Source organism: Nothobranchius furzeri, chromosome 7 (genome assembly GCF_043380555.1).
Source record: "Nothobranchius furzeri strain GRZ-AD chromosome 7, NfurGRZ-RIMD1, whole genome shotgun sequence".
Taxonomy (NCBI): Eukaryota; Metazoa; Chordata; class Actinopteri; order Cyprinodontiformes; family Nothobranchiidae; genus Nothobranchius; species Nothobranchius furzeri.
The window spans coordinates 74948815-74970500 of NC_091747.1; the positions used below are offsets into that span (position 1 = coordinate 74948815).

The 21686-nt window shown below is 44.0% G+C and overlaps 1 protein-coding gene across 4 annotated transcripts in view; it reads left to right on the top strand.

Annotated features, from left to right (window-relative positions):
* Window positions 1-21686, top strand: part of palm3 (paralemmin 3) — a 65697-nt gene that overhangs the window by 22912 nt on the left and 21099 nt on the right. Inside the window, exon 1 of one of the 4 annotated variants that reach the window (XM_054751653.2) lies at window positions 12840-13236. The exons of 2 other annotated variants lie outside the window; for them this stretch is intronic. The gene's annotated coding sequence lies outside the window, so the exon portion shown is untranslated. Of the gene's footprint in view, window positions 1-12839; window positions 13237-21686 lie in introns of those variants that run through there. One more of the 4 variants, XM_054751652.2, reaches the window with a different exon arrangement.

Consider the following 21686-nt stretch of genomic DNA (forward strand, 5'->3'; position numbering starts at 1 on the left):
CATAATGTTTACACATTTAAAAAAGGTTAAAAATTGCCGTGCCTTCTTTAATAACACTTTACTGAATGCAGATCAAAGGGCAGTAACAACACAGATCGCAGTAACGTTTGTTTCTCCGACAGTCGGAGTCCGACTGAACTTAAAAACAACAAAATTCAGGAGGTTAAACTTTTAAATGCAAATTTGGCTGCAGCATCTAACAAATAAGAAACAAGTCCCCATTTTGTTTAGTTGTTTAAAATCAAGCATAAAAAATTACATGTACCGGGCGGGCGCGCGCCGGGGGGCGGGCGCACTGTCATTTCACTTTCACTTTCACACACACGAATGACGGTGCTTTATAGCTCGGTCACGTCCTTGTTACCCACAAGGAAAACCAGCATGTTAACCATATACGGTTTGAGAGAGGATCTGAGAGGGGTGGCAACATTTCCAGCAACACTGAAAACCCTCTCAGATGGTGCGCTCGTTGCACTAACGCACACGTACTTGCGTGCGACTCTGGCGAGCAAAGGGAATCTCTCCCGGTTGTTGCTCCACCATGTCAGGGGGGTTTCTTTAGGGTGGATGCATTCCTCCTGCAGGTAGCGAGTGAGCTCCAGCTCGGCTCAAACTCTCTTCGGGACGGTTGCAGAAGCAGTACTTGTCCGGGACTTCAGCAGGTCTCCGAGCATTTATTTATTTATTTGCCGCTGGTGGCAGCTCTGTCTCGGCCAAGGACTCTGGCTGCGCAGCAGCTGACGTACTGAAAACCAAAGCGCTCCCAAAGGAGCGAAGTAACGTTTCGTTTTGATACCAGTGCAGCCATCCTTCTCAACATGCATCATTGAGTTGAACCAAGTTCAGTAATCGCGGTGGCCCATGATGCAGCGCGGTGGGCTTCTTCATATTGCGATATTTCATTTTTGCGGTTACCGCGACAGCTCTAATACAAGCATGAGAAATTAAGCTGCTTCAGGCGGAGAGGGGAAAGCTGATGAAAACTAGTCAGCAGGAAGCGGCAGAGACTCTGACAGCAACGCGGACGACGATTTGGGACCCCTTGCCCTCACCCACAGAGAAGATCTGTGTTGGTCACCCAGCGAACAATAGAGAGACTTCTTTTCAAGGTTTGGACTAAAATTATATTTTCTTACGATTTTATTAGGTTCACCCATCCATAAAGAGTTAATTAATAACTCACTTGAACAGGCACGTGCAGAAGTGGGGTGGAGGGTGCTTGAGCACCTGCCCCTTTTGTTCAAAGTGCCCAAAGTTCCCTTTTTACGGTCTTCCGTCAAATTTTACCGTCCAAAACTGTCATATTTGATGCAGGTTAGGCACTAGGACCATGTGGAGGCAGCCTCCTCAAGCTGAACCCTTAGACCCGCCCACAAGCTCACTGATTAGCTCGGCCATGTCATGCCAACATGTGATTGGCTGTATGTGCTGTCGCTCTAAATCTGTCGCCATGGAGACGACTGGAACGGGTGTTTTGCTTGTCGGCAGGAGTCATCTAGCTGCGTTTATTTTATTCTGCCTGCATCACATCAACTGGATGGATTTTAATATCAGAGCTTTGTTTACATTAACATTTGAGTCCGTGGTTAGTGCGTATTAGGCAGAGTCATGTCTGAGACAGAAAAGAGGACACGAGAGATTCTTTGCGTGATAACGTCTGAAGGGCTGATTGAATTAAAATTATTCCAACGGTTTCTAAAAGCACATAAAACGAGCTTTCCAACGAGGTATTACATGATGTAATTCATGTTACTCTGAAAATCGCTATTACGCCGGGGACACACCGGCCGCGGAAGCGCCGCGAAGTGCCGAGAAGCGAATCGCTCACGAAATTCGACCGCCGCTCGCCGCTCCTCAGTTCAGATCAGACGCGCCCCAGTCGAGGCGCCCCTCGGCTCAGCTGTAGTTTTTCTTTTAAACACTTGGTGTCCTCCATTTCCTCTCTGCCTTCTCTCAGCTCTTTTCCTCTACGTTTGAGTGTTTGTGTGTGTGTGTGTGTGTGTGTGTGTGTGTGTGTGTGTGTGTGTGTGTGTGTGTGTGTGTGTGTGTGTGTGAACCTATGGTATGAGTTGTTTCTGCCAGTTGAATCTCTTGGAACCCGCTCCAATTCTGCAGCTGTATCCTATCAGTTTCTTCCGACATGGGTACGTAAATAATCATGTTTTTCGGGGGTCGTACAGCTCCTTGTGTTTCTCAACTTCCATAATTAATTTAAAGTCATCCATCTTAACTGCTTGCCTCAGACTTTCTGCCTCTCTGTCCTGTTTGCTCCGGTGAAAAGACACCCAAAACCACTCCCCCCTTCACGTGGTCACACACGCACACAAGTTCGATGTGTGTGTGTGTGTGTGTGTTCGTGTGGTTTTTCTGCAGTGTCTGATTACGAACACATTTGACTATTGCGGAATTTTATTTTGAAATGCTTTATTTTGTTAACTTTACCGGCCTGCCTCTTATGTCTAGGTTTGACTTCCTGCCAGAATTGATGCGATTCACCCGCGGCTCGCGAAAAAAATAGAGCCGACGCCGAAATGATCGCTGCACGGCACGGGCTGGAGCGCCGGCGCGAGGCGATTCGCGGGGCTTCGGCGGCCCATGTGGTCTATAGAATAGCTTAACGGGCGCCGAATGAAGGCGGTCCCATTTTCGCGGCGCTTCCGCTGCCGGTGTGTCCCCGGCGTTAGAGGGAAACCAGCTTTTCAGCATCACAGGAAACAGAGCGCACCGCGACGGGAGAGCGGAGGACGAAACAGAGGAGCAAACTGATCATCTGCATCAGCAGCTTTTATAAAGTTATGGAAACTTCACACCATAATCCACCTTAATCTGGTGTCCCAGAAGTTCCTGGTGACATGAGGGACTGATTACTGTCAAACGTTTATCAACTTATTTACTAAATGTAAGATTCAGCTTCATTCCAGCATTATTTTTACTTACCATAAATATTTATGTAGCTGAAAATGTCATTTAATACCTGTGCAGAATTTTATTAGTTGACTTTTTGTCATGAAATGTTTAGATTTCACATTTTATTATAACTTTTTATCTGGCTTATCGATAATTATAATGCTGGTAGAAATTTCCATACAGTTGTGATGTGTGAGCCATATGTTCCGGCCCGGTCACTCCGCTCTGAGAACCAGCTGCTACTTGTGGCTCCTAAGGCCAGGTTGAAGTTGAGAGGGGACAGGGCGTTCTCTGTTGCGGGTTTGAAACTGTGGAACACACTGCCCCTAACTATCAGTAGCAGTTTTTAAAATGAGGCTGAAAACCTACTTTTATGATCTGGCTTTTAATCCTGTGGGTTAGCAATTGTTAATGGTTTATATTTTGTAATTCTTATTTATGGTTTTAATTATGTCTGTGGCGCCATATGTTTTAATGTTTTATTATTTTGTTGTACAGCACCTTGGTGGCATGCTCATGCCTGTAAGGTGCTTTATAAATAAAGGCTGAGTTGAGTTGAGTGTTGCTTTGTGTTACCTAATATTTGTTTGACTTCATGCCATTCTCTGAACGGAGCATAGACCCGCCTGTGGTCACAGACAGGGCTGCAGTCATTAAACTGATAAACACGAGGCAGGGTTCACACTGTTTTCTGACTGTTTGTATTAAAGTTCAGAGTTTAAACTGTTCATTTGAAATAGTTTGACCAAGTCCTTTTGAGGTTAATATTTAGTAATAAATGTAAAAAATTCAAATCTGTTTTTTTTTTCATTTAAGCTGCATTTTTACAGACTTTAATAAACATAAACACTAAATACAAACCAGACACTGAAAGCTGAGGTTGTTCTGAAAAAAGGAGCAGAGTTACAAACATTTTGCACTTTTTGGTACTTTTTCACAGCCAGAAAAAAACAATACCAGTTATATTTATGGTCATAAGAGGGTTAAACATGATACATGTTCTGCCGCCCAGAATGTGAGTATAACTACATATGTTTTATTACTTTATTATGTTTTTTTTTATTGTTGACCGTAATACATATAGTTTTATGTTATTATTACAACACTAGAAATAAATAATGAGGTAAATATTCTGAATCAGCACCATGAAGCAAAGTTATGGTCATAGTATATGCAGTGTTCTGGAAACGGTATGAACTGATGCTGTGTGTGTGTGTGTGTGTGTGTGTGTGTGTGTGTGTGTGTGTGTGTGTGTGTGTGTGTGTCATGTTTAGTGTTAAGTTCAGCATGAGATCATGGAATTGGATCAGGAATTTCCTACAGACAGGAAAAGATCTCCGCTACCATAGCTGTAGATCACACTGGATAACTTACTGTGGTTGCATTTGTTTAACTTATTTTATTTTACTCATATTTTACCACCTCTTAAATGAGCTGACTTTAGTCAAGTTCGAATACAAATACAGATAGAAGGACAGTTTGGGACCAGCTCAGTGGCCTCGTGGTAGTGTCCTCCCTGGGACTGTGAGATCAGGTTCGATTCTCGGTCGGGTCATACCAAATAGGGCTGTCACGGTAACCGCAAAAATGAAATATCGCAATATGAAGAAACCCACCGTGCTGCATCATGGGCCACCGCGATTACTGAACTTGGTTCAACTCAATGATGCATGTTGAGAAGGATGGCTGCACTGGTATCAAAACGAAACGTTACTTCGCTCCTTTGGGAGCGCTTTGGTTTTCAGTACGTCAGCTGCTGCACAGCCAGAGTCCTTGCAGCAAATAAATAATAATAAACGCTCGGAGACCTGCTGAAGTCCCGGACAAGCACTGCTTCTGCAACCGTCCCGAAGAGAGTTTGAGCCGAGCTGAAGCTCACTCGCTACCTGCAGGAGGAATGCATCCACCCTAAAGAAACCCCCCTGACATGGTGGAGCAACAACCGGGAGAGATTCCCTTTGCTCGCCAGAGTCGCACGCAGGTACGTGTGTGCGTTAGTGCAACGAGTGCACCATCCGAGAGGGTTTTCAGTGTTGCTGGAAATGTTGCCACCCCTCTCAGATCCTCTCTCAAACCGTATATGGTTAACATGCTGGTTTTCCTTGTGGGTAACAAGGACGTGACCGAGCTATAAATCACCGTCATTCGTGTGTGTGAAAGTGAAATGATAGACGCCCCCCCCCCCCCCCCCCCCCCCCCCCCCCCCCCGCGCCCGGTACATGTACTTTTTCATGCTTGATTTTAAACAACTAAACAAAATGGGGACTTGTTTCTTATTTGTTAGATGCTGCAGCCAAATTTGCATTTAAAAGTTTAACCTCCTGAATTTTGTTGTTTTTAAGTTCAGTCGGACTCCGACTGTCGGAGAAACAAACGTTACTGCGGTTGTTACTGCCCTTTGATCTGCATTCAGTAAAGTGTTATAAAAGAAGGCACGGCAATTTTTAACCTTTTTTAAATGTGTAAACATTATGTTTAGATAGTACTGCAATAAAAAAAAGAAGTGCTGCAATAATATCGCACACCGCAATATTAAGCCACCCTGAATCACCGCAGGGGGAATTCCTCAACCGCGACAGCCCTAATACCAAAGACTTTAAAAATGGGTCCCTATGCCTCCCTGCTTGACACTCAGCTTTAAGGGGTTGGATTGGGGGTAAAACCACCAAATAGTTCCTGAGCACAGCCATTGCTGCATCTCACCACTGCCCTCCAATGAGATCACCAGTATGTGATAATGACGATGAGACTTTCTCCATTATTTTTTCTTCTTTTTTAATGCATTGCATCACCACCTGGTATCAAAGCAGGACCCAGTATTGGAAGATGATCAAAAAATCAAACAACTTGGATTCAGATCCAGAGCAAAAATATAATTGTAACATAAGTCAGCTTTAAAAGCTAAAACAACTGTTTATGAAATAACATTACCATAGTTAATGACATATTTTTCCTAGTTTACATTATATTGTCTGAAACCAAGGGTCTCATTATCAGCATTTTGTTAACTTGTTGGATCGTGAATCTGTTTAAAAACTTTGCTCTATATGTGCCCCTTTTTCAACTTTGAGCACCCGCCCCTTCAAAGGTCTCTGCACGGCCCTGCACTCGAATGATTTTGCTCCACAGCGTCATCGTCCGCCTGCATTTAATGGCTAAAATGACAGCCGTCAAACTGTTGGTTCCTGGAAGTTCTAGTGTTAACAGGAAGAAATGTGCCAAGTTGGTTTTGGGAAGCTTTCATTAAACTCCTGGTTTTGCTGCCAAACCAAACCCATGGAGCTAAAATACAACCATCTGCCGGTTATCTTCCCTTGAAGTAATCTTATCCATAGGTGGTTAAGAAACCAAACAAACTCATCGGGCACACCGGGTAACATCGCAGTCCCAGTGCTTCCTTGATCAGCCCGAACAGAGATCAGAAGGAGGGAGCACTGGGGGTGATTTGTGTAAAGATATTGTGGGAAGAGCCCGGCATAGGCGAAGATCAGCCTGCCCCCTGCTGAACAGAGACCCTAGTGTGTGTGTGTGTGTGTTTCGTTTCAGTTTCAGTGTAAGCCCATTAGCATGTGGGTATACGTGTGGTACCTGGCAGTACACCATTGATCCCTCCTCTATCCCTTTATAGCTACTGACATTATTTAGCCTTTGAGGAGCTTCTTTTTCATCACGTCAGTGTTGTTTAGTCTGGCTGTCAGTGCATTAGACTTGCTAACCACTGAACACACGGGCCTGTTAGATGATTTCTTTTGATATTCCCTCACAGTGATGCCTTTGATGCTCTCAGTTGCATGTTCTCCCTTATGATCAGCTCCATGAGCTTACCGTATGTTTCTAGAAGCTAACACAAAGATGCAGACATCATCAAAACGGTTAGTTTCCTTCTGTTAAAAATGATGACCCACACGTTTATAGCTCATTTGAGTCACATGACTGACGGTGCTTTACACTACAGTGTGTCATTCACCCATTCACACACACGCTCACACACTGGTGGTGATGAGCTACGTTGTAGCTACAGCGGCCCTGGGGGAAAAAAGCACACAGACATCACCGGTCCCTCCATCCACCACCAACAGACATGGACAGTGAGTGTCTTGCCCAAGGACACATTACTGTCATGACTGCAGGAGCCGGAGTTTGAACCAGCAACCTACTGATTACGGGGCAAACTCCTAACCTCCGAGCCACCATTGTCTATCAACAATAGTCACTGAAATAACTGTACAGTGATCCCTCGCTACTTCGCGGTTCGTTTATCGCGGATTCACGACTTCGCAGATGTTTTCTTTGGAGCCTTATTCAAGGGAAATTCGCCGATTCGCTGTATTTTTCACCGATTCGCGGTATTTTTCTATGCGAAATATCAAGAAATTCCTGTTTTTTTTCATCAATTTCATCATAAAATGTACTTTTTGTAATAAAACTATAAAAAAAACAAGTAAAAATACAGTACTATGTAAAGGGAGGGTTTTAAAAGTCTGAATACTGAATACGTACCTGTTAAATAAATACTGTAAATATGGTGTCCCTACTTTGCGGATTTTCGCCTATCGCGGCCAGGTCTGGAACGCATCTACCGCGATAAACGAGGGATCACCTGTAGTTCTGTGGCCCACACCACGTGAACGCACTACTCCAGCTGTTTCAGATCTGAAGGGTTCCTTCTCCAGATGTTTCAGCTCCTTCCTTAGAAGGAATCTAGATGAGGGCTCATTGAATGCCACTTTAGATTAGTGGGAGAAGTGGCTTTAGCTGAACGATTTGGGTCATTATCCTGTTGGATGAGCCGTGATCTGACTAAGGCCTAGTCCACACGTAGCCGGGTTTTTTAAAAACGAATATCCGCCCCTCCAAAAACTTGCATCCACACCACCTCGTTTAAAAAAAAAACTCTGTCCACACGTACCCGGATAAATACGTTGTTAAGGACATGCCAGACCTGTAGGCGGCAGTACTTCCCCCGTTCTTAACCTCGTCCTTCGTCTGTGGTCTTCCGCAAGGAGCAGTAATTCCACTTGCAAAAACAAACAAGCAAAAAGCGCTTGGACAATTGATAAAGCGAGCGCAGCTCTGAGGGCATCCATGCTGTCGGCTAGTGTAAACACAGGTCGCACACGTGATGTCAGCATTTTTTTGTCGTGGAAAGTGACGTTGCGGACCTTAAAACTCCAGTTTTGTCTGTCCACACGCAGACACCCAAAACGGAGAAAACGCAGATCTTCACTTTGGCCGGAGTTTTTAAAAAGATCTGTTTTCGTGTGAAAAAACTCTGTTTTCGTGTGGATAACAGGCCGAAACGTAGAAAAATATCTACGTTTTGGCAGATCCCCGGCTACGTGTGGACAGGGCCTGAGACTGATCTAGGTGCTGCCAATTCTCTCCGACCACCACCAACAGACAAGGAGGGCGAGATGTCTTCTCCAGGGACAACTGCAACAGACTGATCGTGGTGCGAACCACAACTGAAATGATTTTCATTGAACTCTGAACAGATTCGAGTAGCGTGCACTCTTTTGTGTTGGCATTCTTCTGGTTAGCTTATAACTATAAACAAATCGTAAACAAGCACTAAGTTTAAGACTCTCGTTTACATCTAAGGAGGTGATCTGCTGTCCTGTGGACTTCAAACTTCTGGATAATCCATCCAGCTGTTGTCAGAGGGACATCAGTATCTTTACAGATGGTTTCTAGCCTTTGCCTCCAACATACTGGTCACTAGTGGTCTTAATTTAACACGTGTGTTTGCTTTTGAATATTCCACAGGAGTGTTATTTGCCCAGGCCATTTTTCATTTTGCCACCATTGTGGGTTTTTCTTTCTTTAACAAGAGGGCAGAAATGATTGCATCCATGTCTGTTTTTAAGTTGATGTGAGCTAATCCTGGCTTTGAAAGTCTCTGCTGCAGCTGGACCTTCTGAACTATCGGTGATAAAGTAGTTGATTTTTGATGATCTCCATCAGACTCCAAAGTCTAGTTTGCTTTTGGCTCTCAGTCACTGGGAAAAACAACACGCACACACACACACACACACACACACACACACACACACACACACACACACACACACACACACACACACACACACACACACTAGATTTTATGTGCAGTGTTTTTGTCCCTCTGTCATTCAGAGGAGCTTGGCCTTGTACTGATTCTGCAGTGTCATCCAAGCTACAGAAATTCCACCTGTACCACGCACACATGTACAGTACACACACACACACACACACACACACACACACACACACCTCCTCCCACGCTGGGTGAGATTTATTTCCATCTAGATCTGCAGGATAGCCATCTCCAATAATGTGATTTCTGCTGCAGAGTCTGTTAAGCAGCTGAAGATCAATAGCTGATGAAAAGGCACTTTCCAACAGTTCGTTCTGTCCATCCTTCAAGCTAGGGAAGGATCAGCCCATTGATTTCCCCTGTCTGCAGCTGAAGTTTCATTTAGGAATTTCAGATTTTTCTGGCCTCTTCCTGACTGATGGCCGGTGACGACAGCAGAGGATGCTCCGGTTCAGAGATCATTCAACTGCGTGTTGTGTCTCTAATCTTCTGGAGGACAATGTTTGTACTCTTCCTGTTCCTAAACATATGGGTGGGAGGATAATTTCTATTTGCAGTGGCCTTGGAATGCCTTCTCTCTGTCCTGTTATGCTTCTCAGAGCAGGAAACGTGGGACCGTCCAGGTTGAGGCTGTAGTCCCCATCCAGTTAGCGTTGCTTTGTTTCCAAACCTTCTCCCTGAAGTGATCCATTCTCCGTAAATGAGAAGAACTCTTCTAATGCTAAACGTGTAGCCAGGGTCCGAAATTAAATTTTTTACTCACCGGCCAAGTTGGCTGGTAGATGATGAAAATCTACCGGCCAAGCATATTTTTTACCGGTCAAGATTCTAAATGATTTAGATCTACCTAAAGCATGTTATTCTATATTATGTTGATTCCAAACAGAGTGACAAAATAATTAAAATAATAAGAAATAATAAGAAAAACAACTCTTTTGTCATTTTTACTATTTATTTATTTATTTTTAGTGATGTTTTAATGAACTCTTTCATTGAAATCTAGTCAGACTCCTTGTTTTCTCTGTCCATGAAGTCTGGCCTCCTGCTTCTGACACCGTCTTTGTGCCAAAGCATTACAGCCTCATTTGGGTCCTAGTCCTTGATCTCTGGAGAACACAGCTGCACCATGAGAATATCTGAAAGTGTGTCAGGGCTAGGGTTGTCACGGTAACCGTTGTAGCGGTAAACCCCGGTAAAAAAGTTGACAATAATAATAACCGTCTTGTTTTTAAAAAATATATATATTATCTCGGTGGATTACCGTGGCTTCGCTGTAGGCGCGGTGACCCTTACCAGCCACCGTATCATGTGCTGAAGTGGCCGGCGGCACATGCGCGCTTTGTTGTTTACGACCAAAACTTTCTTTAAGCTAAAGCTGAAATAATGGCCAAAGGAGGCGGCAGCACTCGGGACATTTTTTATCCCTCAAAGAAGACAAAGTCGGAAGTACGGGCATCTTTTGGATATTTGAAGAATGCCGAGGGACAGTTGTCTGTGAAAGGAAGCAACGCTACGTGGCCATCCGCCATCTCCAGTTTGCCACTTTTCACAAAATCTTCTGGTTGCCACTGGTCCTGGTGGTTTTTCTTCCAGTTCGACGGGTTTTCATTTGGAAGGCTGGCTGACTCCAGTTAAAAACCGCCACATTTCACCGCTAGTTTTAACACGAAGCTAACTGCTAACTTGATAAACTGATTGAATGGGATAGGTGGAAATGACGTTGGATGCGGCGTTCACGTTTCGCGTACGTTTGTTTACGTTGCATGCAGGCGGGAGGAGTATCAGACATCCATGGAAGACGACTGATAAACATAACTATTTTGGTGCAAACATTTACTCGCCAGGTGGCAGGTAGAGCTCAAAAATTTACTCGCCAAATGGAGCAATTTGCTTGCATTTGGCGAGTGGCGAGTGTTAATTTCGGACCCTGCGTGTAGCATAATGGGTCATGTGACCATCAGTATAAGAATTATTAAAAATGAACAGCGGTGTGTTTCTTTAAACCCACATGCTTCCTACTCTCTGCTTTGCCTCTGTATTTGGGGTGATCTCCCGCCTCCACGGCCCCCCATGTCTCTGAAACATTTCAGAAACGCCATCTGTCTGAGAAGCACAGTGGGCAGCAGCCTAACAGCAGCATAATTGTTATATAACAAAAACTGTCACTGGGTGGCCATTTAATGACCCCCTCACCACCCCCTGTACTTACCCAGAGCTATTTTAAAAACCTGAACGTTAGAACACGATTGCTTTCCTGGCTGAATATTTAGGAGCTGTAAATTGATGCTGCCTGATTCAATCTCCCTCTTGCATTTGATATTTTTGTGACATGTTTAGATAATGAAGTCCTTTACCCACGAGGTAGAATTGTATTCATCACTGCTCCCTCAGCAACGATGGGAATGGAAAATGCTTCATGCTGCGGTTTCATGAGCGAAGGTTCAGTTTTCATGCTTCACTGCAGCTCCTGCATGTCAAGTCACTGACCCTGGACTCTTACCTCTCTAGTAAAGTAGGCTGTCATTAGGACTTCACACCACTTGTGCAGCGCTTCAGGCTAGCTGATACGAACCAAAATGAAAGGATGGTTTAATCTGAGTGCTGCCTCTCAGCCAACCAGAGAGCACTTTTTATGAACTTCTAAATATTGAATGATAATGGTTTAGTTTTGGTGCCTTTTGCTTTTACAGAAAAGGACTTTGCTTTACATTTTCATTAAACCTTGAGACATATTAAAATCTCTAACGTATTGTAATGCGATCTTAAATTTCCACGCTGTTATGTAAGTGTTGAATTGCAGGAAAAGCCAAAACCTGTGCTGCTATTTCCTAAGAATCTTGCAGTTAGCATTCCTAACCCCCTTCTGCTCTCCCATCTGTTCCCGCAGAGTTAAAGTCACTAAAGTGCCTCTCTGCATATAGACCTCCTAACAGCCCACTGGGCAAATATGCACTGCTGTATAAACATGCACACATATATTGAATAGCAAGTATGCATCCCGTCATTTAAAACAGAAAAGAAGAACGTGTTATAAGATAGCAACGACCTGAAGGGCAGCTGGACTTTCAGAATTAACCCCAGTGGTTTATGCTGTTCAGTTACTTTTCATGTTTGTCATCAATGTTTCAGTTTAGGGCTGAAAAGGCTCCTTATTGGTCCAAAAGATGATTATGATAAAATGAGGGATGGGTGTGCTTGATGTTTATTTGTCTAAGGCCCTGTCCACACGTAGCCGGGGATCTGCCAAAACGTAGATATTTTTCTACGTTTTGGCCTGTCATCCACACGAAAACGGATCTTTTTAAAAACTCCGGCCAAAGTGAAGATCTGTGTTTTCTCCGTTTTGGGTGTCTGCGTGTGGACAGACAAAACCGGAGTTTTAAGGTCCGCAACGTCACTTTCCGCGACAAAAAAATGCTGACATCACGTGTGCGACCTGTGTTTACACTAGCCGACAGCATGGATGCCCTCAGAGCTGCGCTCGCTTTATCAATTGTCCAAGCGCTTTTTGCTTGTTTGTTTTTGCAAGCGGAATTACTGCTCCTTGCGGAAGACCACAGACGAAGGACGAGGTTAAGAACGGGGGAAGTACTGCCGCCTACAGGTCTGGCATGTCCTTAACAACGTATTTATCCGGGTACGTGTGGACAGAGTTTTTTTTTAAACGAGGTGGTGTGGATGCAAGTTTTTGGAGGGGCGGATATTCGTTTTTTTTAAAAACCGGCTACGTGTGGACTAGGCCTTAAAGACAACTTGAAAAGTGTTATGTTTCTGTCATCCAGTCTCATGCTTTGTTGAGAAGTCTGGTGATAAAATAATCAGAAGGTGAGGATTAGGAACAATGACTCCCTGTAATCTCATCAACAGGACACACATGATCGAAGGTTTAAAGGTGTGGTTCACTCGTTTAATCTATGCATTTCCAGTGGTCTCTAGTAGGAACGAATGTCTTGTAAGTCATACTCAGGGGGGATAATACACCGGTGCAGCGTATCACAGCTGAGCTTCAGACAGCTTTTGGAGTAATAGTTCCTGATATTTAAACATCTCGCCTCAGATTGGACAAAAGCAGCATGTTTACCACTGACTTGCAACGTTGAGGTTTTATTTCCACACGTAACTCAAGCCTGGAGGAGCTCCCGCTGCGTGGTGAAGTTGCTAATGCTAACGTTGGCTTCTACTAGGAGATACGTCCTCTGCTGATTACCAGACGTTAAACCAACAACAGCCTACGCCTTCGTGAGTCAAGACGGGTGATTCTTTAATGTCATTTCATAGCAGATCTGTGAGGATTTTCTAATCCTAGCCTTTCACAGTCTGTTTTCTATCAGACGTTCATGCAGGAGATAAGTGTACGAGACTATTTTCATGCTCGGCCTGCATGAAAAACTCAGTGACTGGCATATTAGCCAGCAATCCGTTACGATATATCGCATTAATAATATGGACTCACAGCGCCCTGGCGATTTTTTTGTTGAATGTAAAAGATGAAGCTGCTTTCGGTCCGAAAGCAACGATTGGACAACCCGTTAGTCTCGTCGAACCGCAGCATTTCTGCACTTTCCCGTGACCCACCTTTTTGTTTTACTGTGATTTGAGAAGGTCCGTGTTTGAAAACATCTGGCATAAAAATCCTGATTAGTTCTGGTTATCAGAAGGTGATGGGTAAGTTGGCTTTTTAATAAAGGGGTTTTTGTCCTGGCTACATTTATAGAAAGAGCGCGGGTTTGTAGACAGTCCACTTTATCCTGTCGTCTAAATTGTTCTTTTATTAATGTCTGGACATCTATTGTTTTATTATTTTGGTAATAGTGTCTTAAAGGCCCGTGGGGCTGGGCACATGTTGTGCTTGACACTTATATAAATTTCATTTGTTCACTCATTCATTCTTAAAAATGGACTCACCCATCATAGCTACAGGCGTCTCTCCACTTCTGGACTGTTCATGAGACATTAGATCCTGGACGGCTCCTAACTTTTTACTCGTGACACAAAAACTGGTCATAATTCTCAGCCTCAGTAGATTGGATGGTTTATCCCTTGAGGGGAGGCGTGAGGTGGTGCTCACTCCTCACCCCTACCATTTGGACCACAAGGGATAAACCGTCAACCCAGCTCGACGGTCACCTATCCTGGAGGGGTCACTCGATAGGACAGTGGTAGGGTTCAAGGGTATTTCATTAAAATTCATCCTGAGGTAAATGAGGGTTTATGCTAACAAACAAACATCATCGCCCACCTTCTGGTAGAACGTGATAAAGGTTGTAATTATGAAACTGGCCCACATTTCTCTTTTTCCTTTGTGGAATAATGATTCTCAGAGCCTCTCTGTATTTTATCCTCTCATATAAACCTCATTTAAAGGCATGGGCATCAAGCCCTAAGTCATCCTGATTGGCCAGATTTGTTTTAGGGATGCGGTGCAATGATGCATGATGGTTGGGATATAGCAACCAACCACTTGTTGCAGTCCAAGTCTCCCTTAGTCTTATTAAATTATTGTTGCTTAGAAATGTTCAGCAGCAGCTCTGGGGCCTTCCTCCTTTTGTGAAATGTTTTTCCTGTGTTAAAGAGTCAGCAGACTTGTTAACGAGATGTCATCAGTAGCTCTTCTTTGTCCTGTTTGTGTCTCAGCAGACAGTTTGTTGGGAGACCGTATTTGCATACAAAGCAAGTTAGCTGATATCCCATCAGCAGCTCAAGTATGATGATAGCAGATGTGGACACTGTCCTGACTCCATTGTTGGCTCAGACCTTCTGCACGTAGCCATGCAGGACACAAACGGGTAGCTGTAGCTTTAACAGTCAAACCTTTGCTAATGTAAATAATTTCCGCCCTGCTAAAGCAGCTGGTGTTTAGAGTAGCTGAGCTGCGTTCATGGCTGCGTGCCTCGTTGGGTTTTATCTCCTGCTGGTTCTGGATTCTGTGTGACTCAACAGTTGCAACGATTCTGCGCTAAGGTTTCTTCTTTAGTTTTTTTTTTTTTACTCCCCAATCACCACTTTCACATAGAGCTGTCCAAGATTATTGTGGGAGGCGTGTAAAAATTCACAGTTAAGGTGCAGAAGATCTGTGGTCAAGTCAGGGATTTCAGCACAGAATAACTTCTGATTGGTTTTATTGTAGTGGAGATGCTGACCAATAAAGACGATCTCATATGGAAAGAAAAAGCAATATGTTGATATTAAAAATGTTTTCTGTCTTGCACTCTGCCAAGGCTGGCCTTCATCACCGATTCTGTTCAGAACTTTTAAGGATCAGGTCTCTGCTTTTTGCAGATGATGTGGTTCTGTTGGCTACATCAGAACGTGATCTCCAGCTTTTGCTGGAGCGGTTCGCGGTCGAGTGTGAAGCAGCTGGGATGAAAATCAGCTCCTTTAAATCTGAGGCCATGGTCTTGAGTTAGAAAAAAATAGAATGTCTTCTCCGTGTCAGGAATTAGCTCCTGCCTCAAGTGGAGGAGTTGAAGGGTCTTGTCCCTGAGTGAGGAAAAGATGGAGCGTGAGATGGACAGGTGGATCGGCGCTGCATCTACAGTACTGCGGGCGTTGTACCCATCTGTCGTGGCGAAGAGAGAGCTGAGCTGGAAGACAAAACTCTAGATTTAACGGTCGATCTACACTCCTACCCGCAACTTTTGTCGCGGACTTTGGGTAGTGACCGAAAGAGCAAGATCACGGATACAAGCCGCCGAAATTGTTTTTCTCTGTAAGGTCTCTGAGCTCTCCGTCGGAGATCGGGTGAGAAGCGTAGCCATTCGGGAGGGGCTCGGAGTAGACCCGTTGCTCCTCCACCTCAAGAGAAGCCAGTTGAAGTGGCTCAGGTAATGCCTCCTGGACGCCTCCCTGGTGAGGTTTTCTGTGCGCGTCCAACCTGGAGGACACAGGACACGCTGGAGGGACCGTGTCTCTTGGCTGGTCAGGGAACACCTTGGGATTTCCCCAGAGGAGCTGGCCCAAGTAGCTGGGGAGAGGGAAGTCTGGGCCTCTCTGCTTAGGCTGCTGACACGCTACCTGACTCCAGATAAGTGGAAGAAAATGGATGAATGGATAAAAATGTTTTCTTTCCTAACTCTGCATAATTTTACTGATGTCGTCAAATGTATTTATTTTAACCCATTTTTAGTTCATAGCTGTAAGAGCAGCCATGTTTGATCACGTTATAAGATATGAAATGATCCTTTTGTATTAAAGGGCAAAATCAGGGCATTAAATGATAATCAGGGAGAAATGTTGTTGCTGCTGCTTCTGGTGTCCAGCTAGTAGCATCCCTAAGAATTTTATCAATAATTTTTCCACATTTTCTATCAGAAAGAGTCGGATCCAGCTGAAATGAAGCTGTAATGATCAGGATATTCTCAAAACAAATATCTTGTGTTGACATGACCTGAACCTCATTGTTCCACTTCAACCATCTTTGACTCTTTTTGTCTCTTAACTTTTTGACGTTGTCAGCTCTCCCTCCTCCATCCTCCTGTATCAGGGCTAATTATTGAAGTCAGTGTTTGTCCACGGGGAGCAGCTCGATACCTCCTCATCAAAGCCCCGGTTTGTGTTTGCTTGTTTATCTGTGAGTGCTATTCTGGGCCTTCTCCTGATGAGACACAAGCCTTCCCTCCCTACGGAGGCCCGTATACTGTACGCTGTCGCTGCACCTCTAGTCATTCAAAACTCGTCCACAAAAAGGTTTTGTCATCTCGTTCCTCTGTTGTTCTTCTGCATTTTCCCTGCCTCCAAACGTCTTCATATGTGTTGTGTGTATAAATACACATGCATCTTTTCCCACTCAGCTTTTGTGAAGATTGATGAAAACTATGATGGAAGTTGGTTTCCAATCCTCTTCCTTTCATCATTCAGTTCAGTGAGGCGGCTGGCTTCAGCTTGTTCAGAATTCTGCAGCAAGGTTCCTGACTGGAGCTGAAAGAAGACACCACATCTCACCTATTCTTAAAACGCTTCACTGGTTGCCCGTTAAATTCAGGATCAATTATAAAATTTTACTTCTCACGTTCAAATCCTTGAACGGTCAAGCGCCTCCCTTTCTGAGTGATCTCCTTCATTACTACCACCCTCCTCGTGCTCTTAGGTCTGAAGATCAACTCCTCTTAACTGTCCCTAAGGCACGTTTGAAGACTCGTGGGGAAAGGGCTTTTTCAGCCCCAAAGTGCCCCAAAGTTATGGAACTCATTACCACTGCAGGTAAGGCAAGCTTCCTCTATCGCCGCCTTTAAATCTCGTCTGAAGACCCTCTACTTCACTTACGCATTCGATCCCTAATTCCCTAACTCCTTAGCTCATCCATTGTCCCACCTAGTCAATTCAATTTTAATTTTGTGTTTTTACATTCTGGTTTGATTTGCTTTTACTGTTAATAGTCTGTTGTTTATATTTCTTTTGCTCCTTTTTACATTTTCCATCTACCTGACTATTTTAACTTGTGTTTTCTTGCTTGTTTCTTGTGCAGCGCTTTGTATGGTTGTAATGCCGTGTTGAAAGCGCTCTATAAATAAAGTGGTATGGTATGGTAGTTCCCCCCCCCCCCCTTCCACAGAAAGCTCACCCCCACTCGTTCAGAGCATCTCGTATGGGGGACCTTCTCTTTTGTGGCCTCCCACCCTACACCTGAAGGGCACCTGAATGAGTCCTTCTGGTGTCGAGAAGATGAGGTTTCTCACTGTGATGACGGACACCCTCAGAGGGCCTGGAGGATCTACTGTGATCCAGGAGCAACAATAGCCTGAGCTGTGCTGAGTTCCCCTCTGGGGAGGAATGAGAGACCTCATTTGGAGAGCGTGTGCCTGAATGTGGAAGGTGTTTTAGAGGAAGTGAGCTGTGCTGGCTGTTCCTTTTGCAGAATTTTACTTTTTATTGTAAAAGGTTGGAGGTAAGATGATGTTCTGTTGGTTTGATTAGTTGGGACTTATTGTGTTTAAAGTGGTGATGCACTGATGTGAAATTTAGGGCTGATGCAATGTCCGATATTAATATCACTGTTGTGGCCAACAAGCAATATTTGTTGAGACAAATATATAGCTTTACTTATCTGACCGAAACCAATATGTAAATAAGAAATGACTAACAATGGTCATTGCCGATATGTCGTGCATCCCTGGTTTTAAGTTTATGGTAGGGCTGAATGATTTTAGGAAAATCAGAAATTGCGATTTAAGTTCAATTCACGATTTTCTGCAAACTAATGGGCCATTCCCATCTGTACCGGGTCAGCCCGGGCCGGGTAGCGTAGGTTGTTTACATATCTGGGTGGCCTGGTATTTTTCCGGGCCAACCAAGGCTCATTCTCAGCCCTCTTCTCGAGGGGGTCTGCTTCAGGCCGACCAGGGCCAACACACCCACTGCTGACAGCAAATTCACACCTTCCATTAGAGCAAGCCTCTGATTGGTGGGTAGAATCAGCCCACATGGGCTTAAGGCAAGGATGTGTGGAATCAACCGGGCCAGGCTGGGGCTACCCGGCCCGGGCCGACCCGGTACAGATGGGAATGGCCCATAAGGTCCAACACTAGCCTGTCAAACCATCCTGTAGATTAAGTGAAAAGATGGTCTAGATTCTAATCTAGTGCAACAAATCATTCACATTAATATTTACTATTTAATCCAACAATAAAAACAGTTAAAGCTATTAATATTTTCCCCCATTTTTAATTTTTTTTTTTCATTTTTATGTGCTTGTGAAGCAACTTGTGATTTTTATTTAAAGAGGTGCTTGATAAAAACATGTTCTTGTTCTACACTAAAAATGCAAGGAGGAAATCTGAAGGTCAATAACAAATAATGCTCAGTTTTCCCTGCATCACCAAGGCGGCAGGCTGCACATTTTTCCTCACTAAACTGCTAGCTTATGCTGCGGTCTGCTCCATGAGCCTGTTTGAATTAACGTGTTCCATTAGAAAAATTCAAACAATTTTTAAAAGAGAAGTTGAGCTTTCAAGTCACCTAAAGTGCGCAACTCCGCACTCGCGCTGATGAAGCATAAACCAAGCTTTAGAAATCAGCCTGAACCTGCTCCGATGTGGGAGGAGTCCCCCCCCACACACACACACTCACCCACGTTTTCGCTCTCTTTCCCTCGCTCACCTACTTTCTCTCTCTCTCTCTCTCTCTCCCTCATTCACTTGTGGTGCCATTATTGTTGGCTCTAGCAGCGCTGTGTGTGGAAAAATAAAACGGAAAGTAACCTGCAACTCTGTCAGCTGTGGGACTGGGCTCGGCTCTGGACAGTATACCCCACCCCCTCCCCCGCGCTGGCTGTTGCCGCCACCGTAAAACACGGGGAAACCCCGGATGTAAAAAAAAAAAAGTTACACAACAGATCCTGGATCAGTCAAAATAGCAAAAACCGCACCTTTGACGGTCACGTGATCGTGCTGTTTGAAATCACGATTTCGGTCCAAAAACAATAGATCGTTCAGCCCTAGTTTATGGTGTTGATTCTTTGCATGTTTGAGTCTTTGGTAGCCTAGTAATCTTGACCAACCGTAGCGACAGCAAATGAGTTTGCTTTGTGAGGCGGTCTAGCCACGCTCTGTTGTAACTTCAGCAGCCCTGAACAATTTTAGGTCTGGCCTGTCACAGAGCTCTGTTTGTCGGGACTTTGGGCGGGCTTGGCACCAGAGATGTGATGGAGAAAAACTGCAATAAACTACAGTGCTCGTTTGAAACAGCTTTGAAATCAATTTTGGACGATTTAGACTTGGGTTATCTTTGAGTCAAGAGCAGATAGAGGTACTTCAGTCCTTAATTTGGACAAAGGATGTATTTGCTTCTTCTCCAAAGGTGCATGGTAGATTGCCCCTTAACCGATGTCCTTAGAGATGAATGTATCATGTTGTTTGTTGCTCTGATTGTTCCTAGTGCTGTCTACCGTAGATTCTGCCCTACGGCAGAGCTCTGTCTATGGTTTGTGACAAGGCTATATATTTATGGGATAGCTTCCCATTTATGCTGCTTCTGTGCATAAAGTTCAACTCCTGAACCCAAACACACAGTTGTGATAGAATAGAAGATGGTGAACCAAGATTTGCACCATTGCACTTCAGCTAGATGCAGCTATTTTTAGTTTGTGTGTGTTTGTTTGCAAAGTATTTAATGAACCAGCAGGCAGTTTTTAATGGAACTGTCAGGAAGTAGTTATTGGATTAACATAGATATAGTTTACCATTCACAACCAACCTATTTGGCTTGAACTCTGTCTTGGAGCTAAAATTCAACATGAGAGTCCGTTACAACACGTTTTCAGTGCTTACAGGTTTTGTGAGATTTTGTTTGATGCGATTTTCAAGCTTTGGCCAAAACGGCCGTATTATTTTCAGCATTAGATGGTTTTAGTTTAAAACTAATGTGAGTGGCATGTACTCATGTAATGATAATAGAGGGTAAATTGCTTTAAGTAAATTGCTTAAAAAGCTATTTATATTATACCACTTCTTGTGACCAATAAGTGGCGATACTCTATTTAACTAGATATCACCTGCTTGGTCTTACTGTTTTAGTCAGAAGATTCTAAGATTCTTTTATTCATTAAGGGATCGTACACACTTTGCTTTGATTCAAGAAACAGTCAGGTTTATAAACAAAGTAAGAATTTATTTGCACTTTATTGAACGAGCTCTACGAAAACCTGACTGGAAGCTAGCATAGATGTTATGTTCATCAAGAGCAGCTGTGAGTTGTTTAGCCACAACCTTTTCCAAGATCTTGGAGATGAACGGAAGTTTAGAGATGGGTCTGAAGCTGCTTTGGAGAGCGGGGTCGAGATTCGGTTTTTTAAGAAGCGGGTGGATTACAGCGTTCAGTTGTTTTTATTGGTTAGAGGTATTTGGCCTGATCTTTATCATGTTGTACAGCGTTTTGTGATTTATATCTGTGAAAGGCGCTATATAAATAAACTTTTACTTACTTACTTACTTACTTACATACTTACTTCTTAAAGTAAGCAGGGACCTGACCAGAAACCAGAGAAGCATTAATTATAGCTATATAACTAGTTTGGTTAACTCAGGCAAAGAAACAGGAGCAAAGCTACCTAGGATGACAGATCAGGTTGAAGCCGGGAGAGGCAGAGATCAGGCTGAAGGAGAGATGCTAGATCTAACCTTATTGACTTTGTCCACAAAGAAAGACAGAAAGTTCTCACAGTCTGCAACAGAGTGGATGGAGGCTGTAGGAGAGGCAGGAGAGACGATGCTGCTGATGGTGTTAAACAGCACCTTGGGGTTCCCTTTGCTCTGGGACACCAGGTTGGAGAAATAGGAAACCCTGGCGTCTCTGACTGCAGAGTTAAAGGATGTCAGAAGATCCTTTAGGTGCAGCAGATGGACGTGGAGATGGGTTTTCTTCCACAACCGTTCACCTTTTCTGCATTGGCGCTTCAGGCTGTGAATGCTGTCATTTAACCAGGGAGTAGGGTTCACTGCAGGAACTGATCTGGTTCTGACAGGACCGATGTTGTCCAGAATGGAGAGGCAGTGCTCGTTAAACTGAGAAGTCGTTATCAGAAGAACAGGGTGGATCAAAAGCAGCAGAAAAATTGCACCACAGTGACTACGTTTACATGCAGCCAATATCCGGGTTATGATCGGGTTAAGGTCGGTATTCGGGTTTCTGAGTTGATCAGAATAACCCGTTTACAAGCACAAATAGAAAGAGTTACCCCTAACTTGCATAACCCGATTTAAATGCGGAC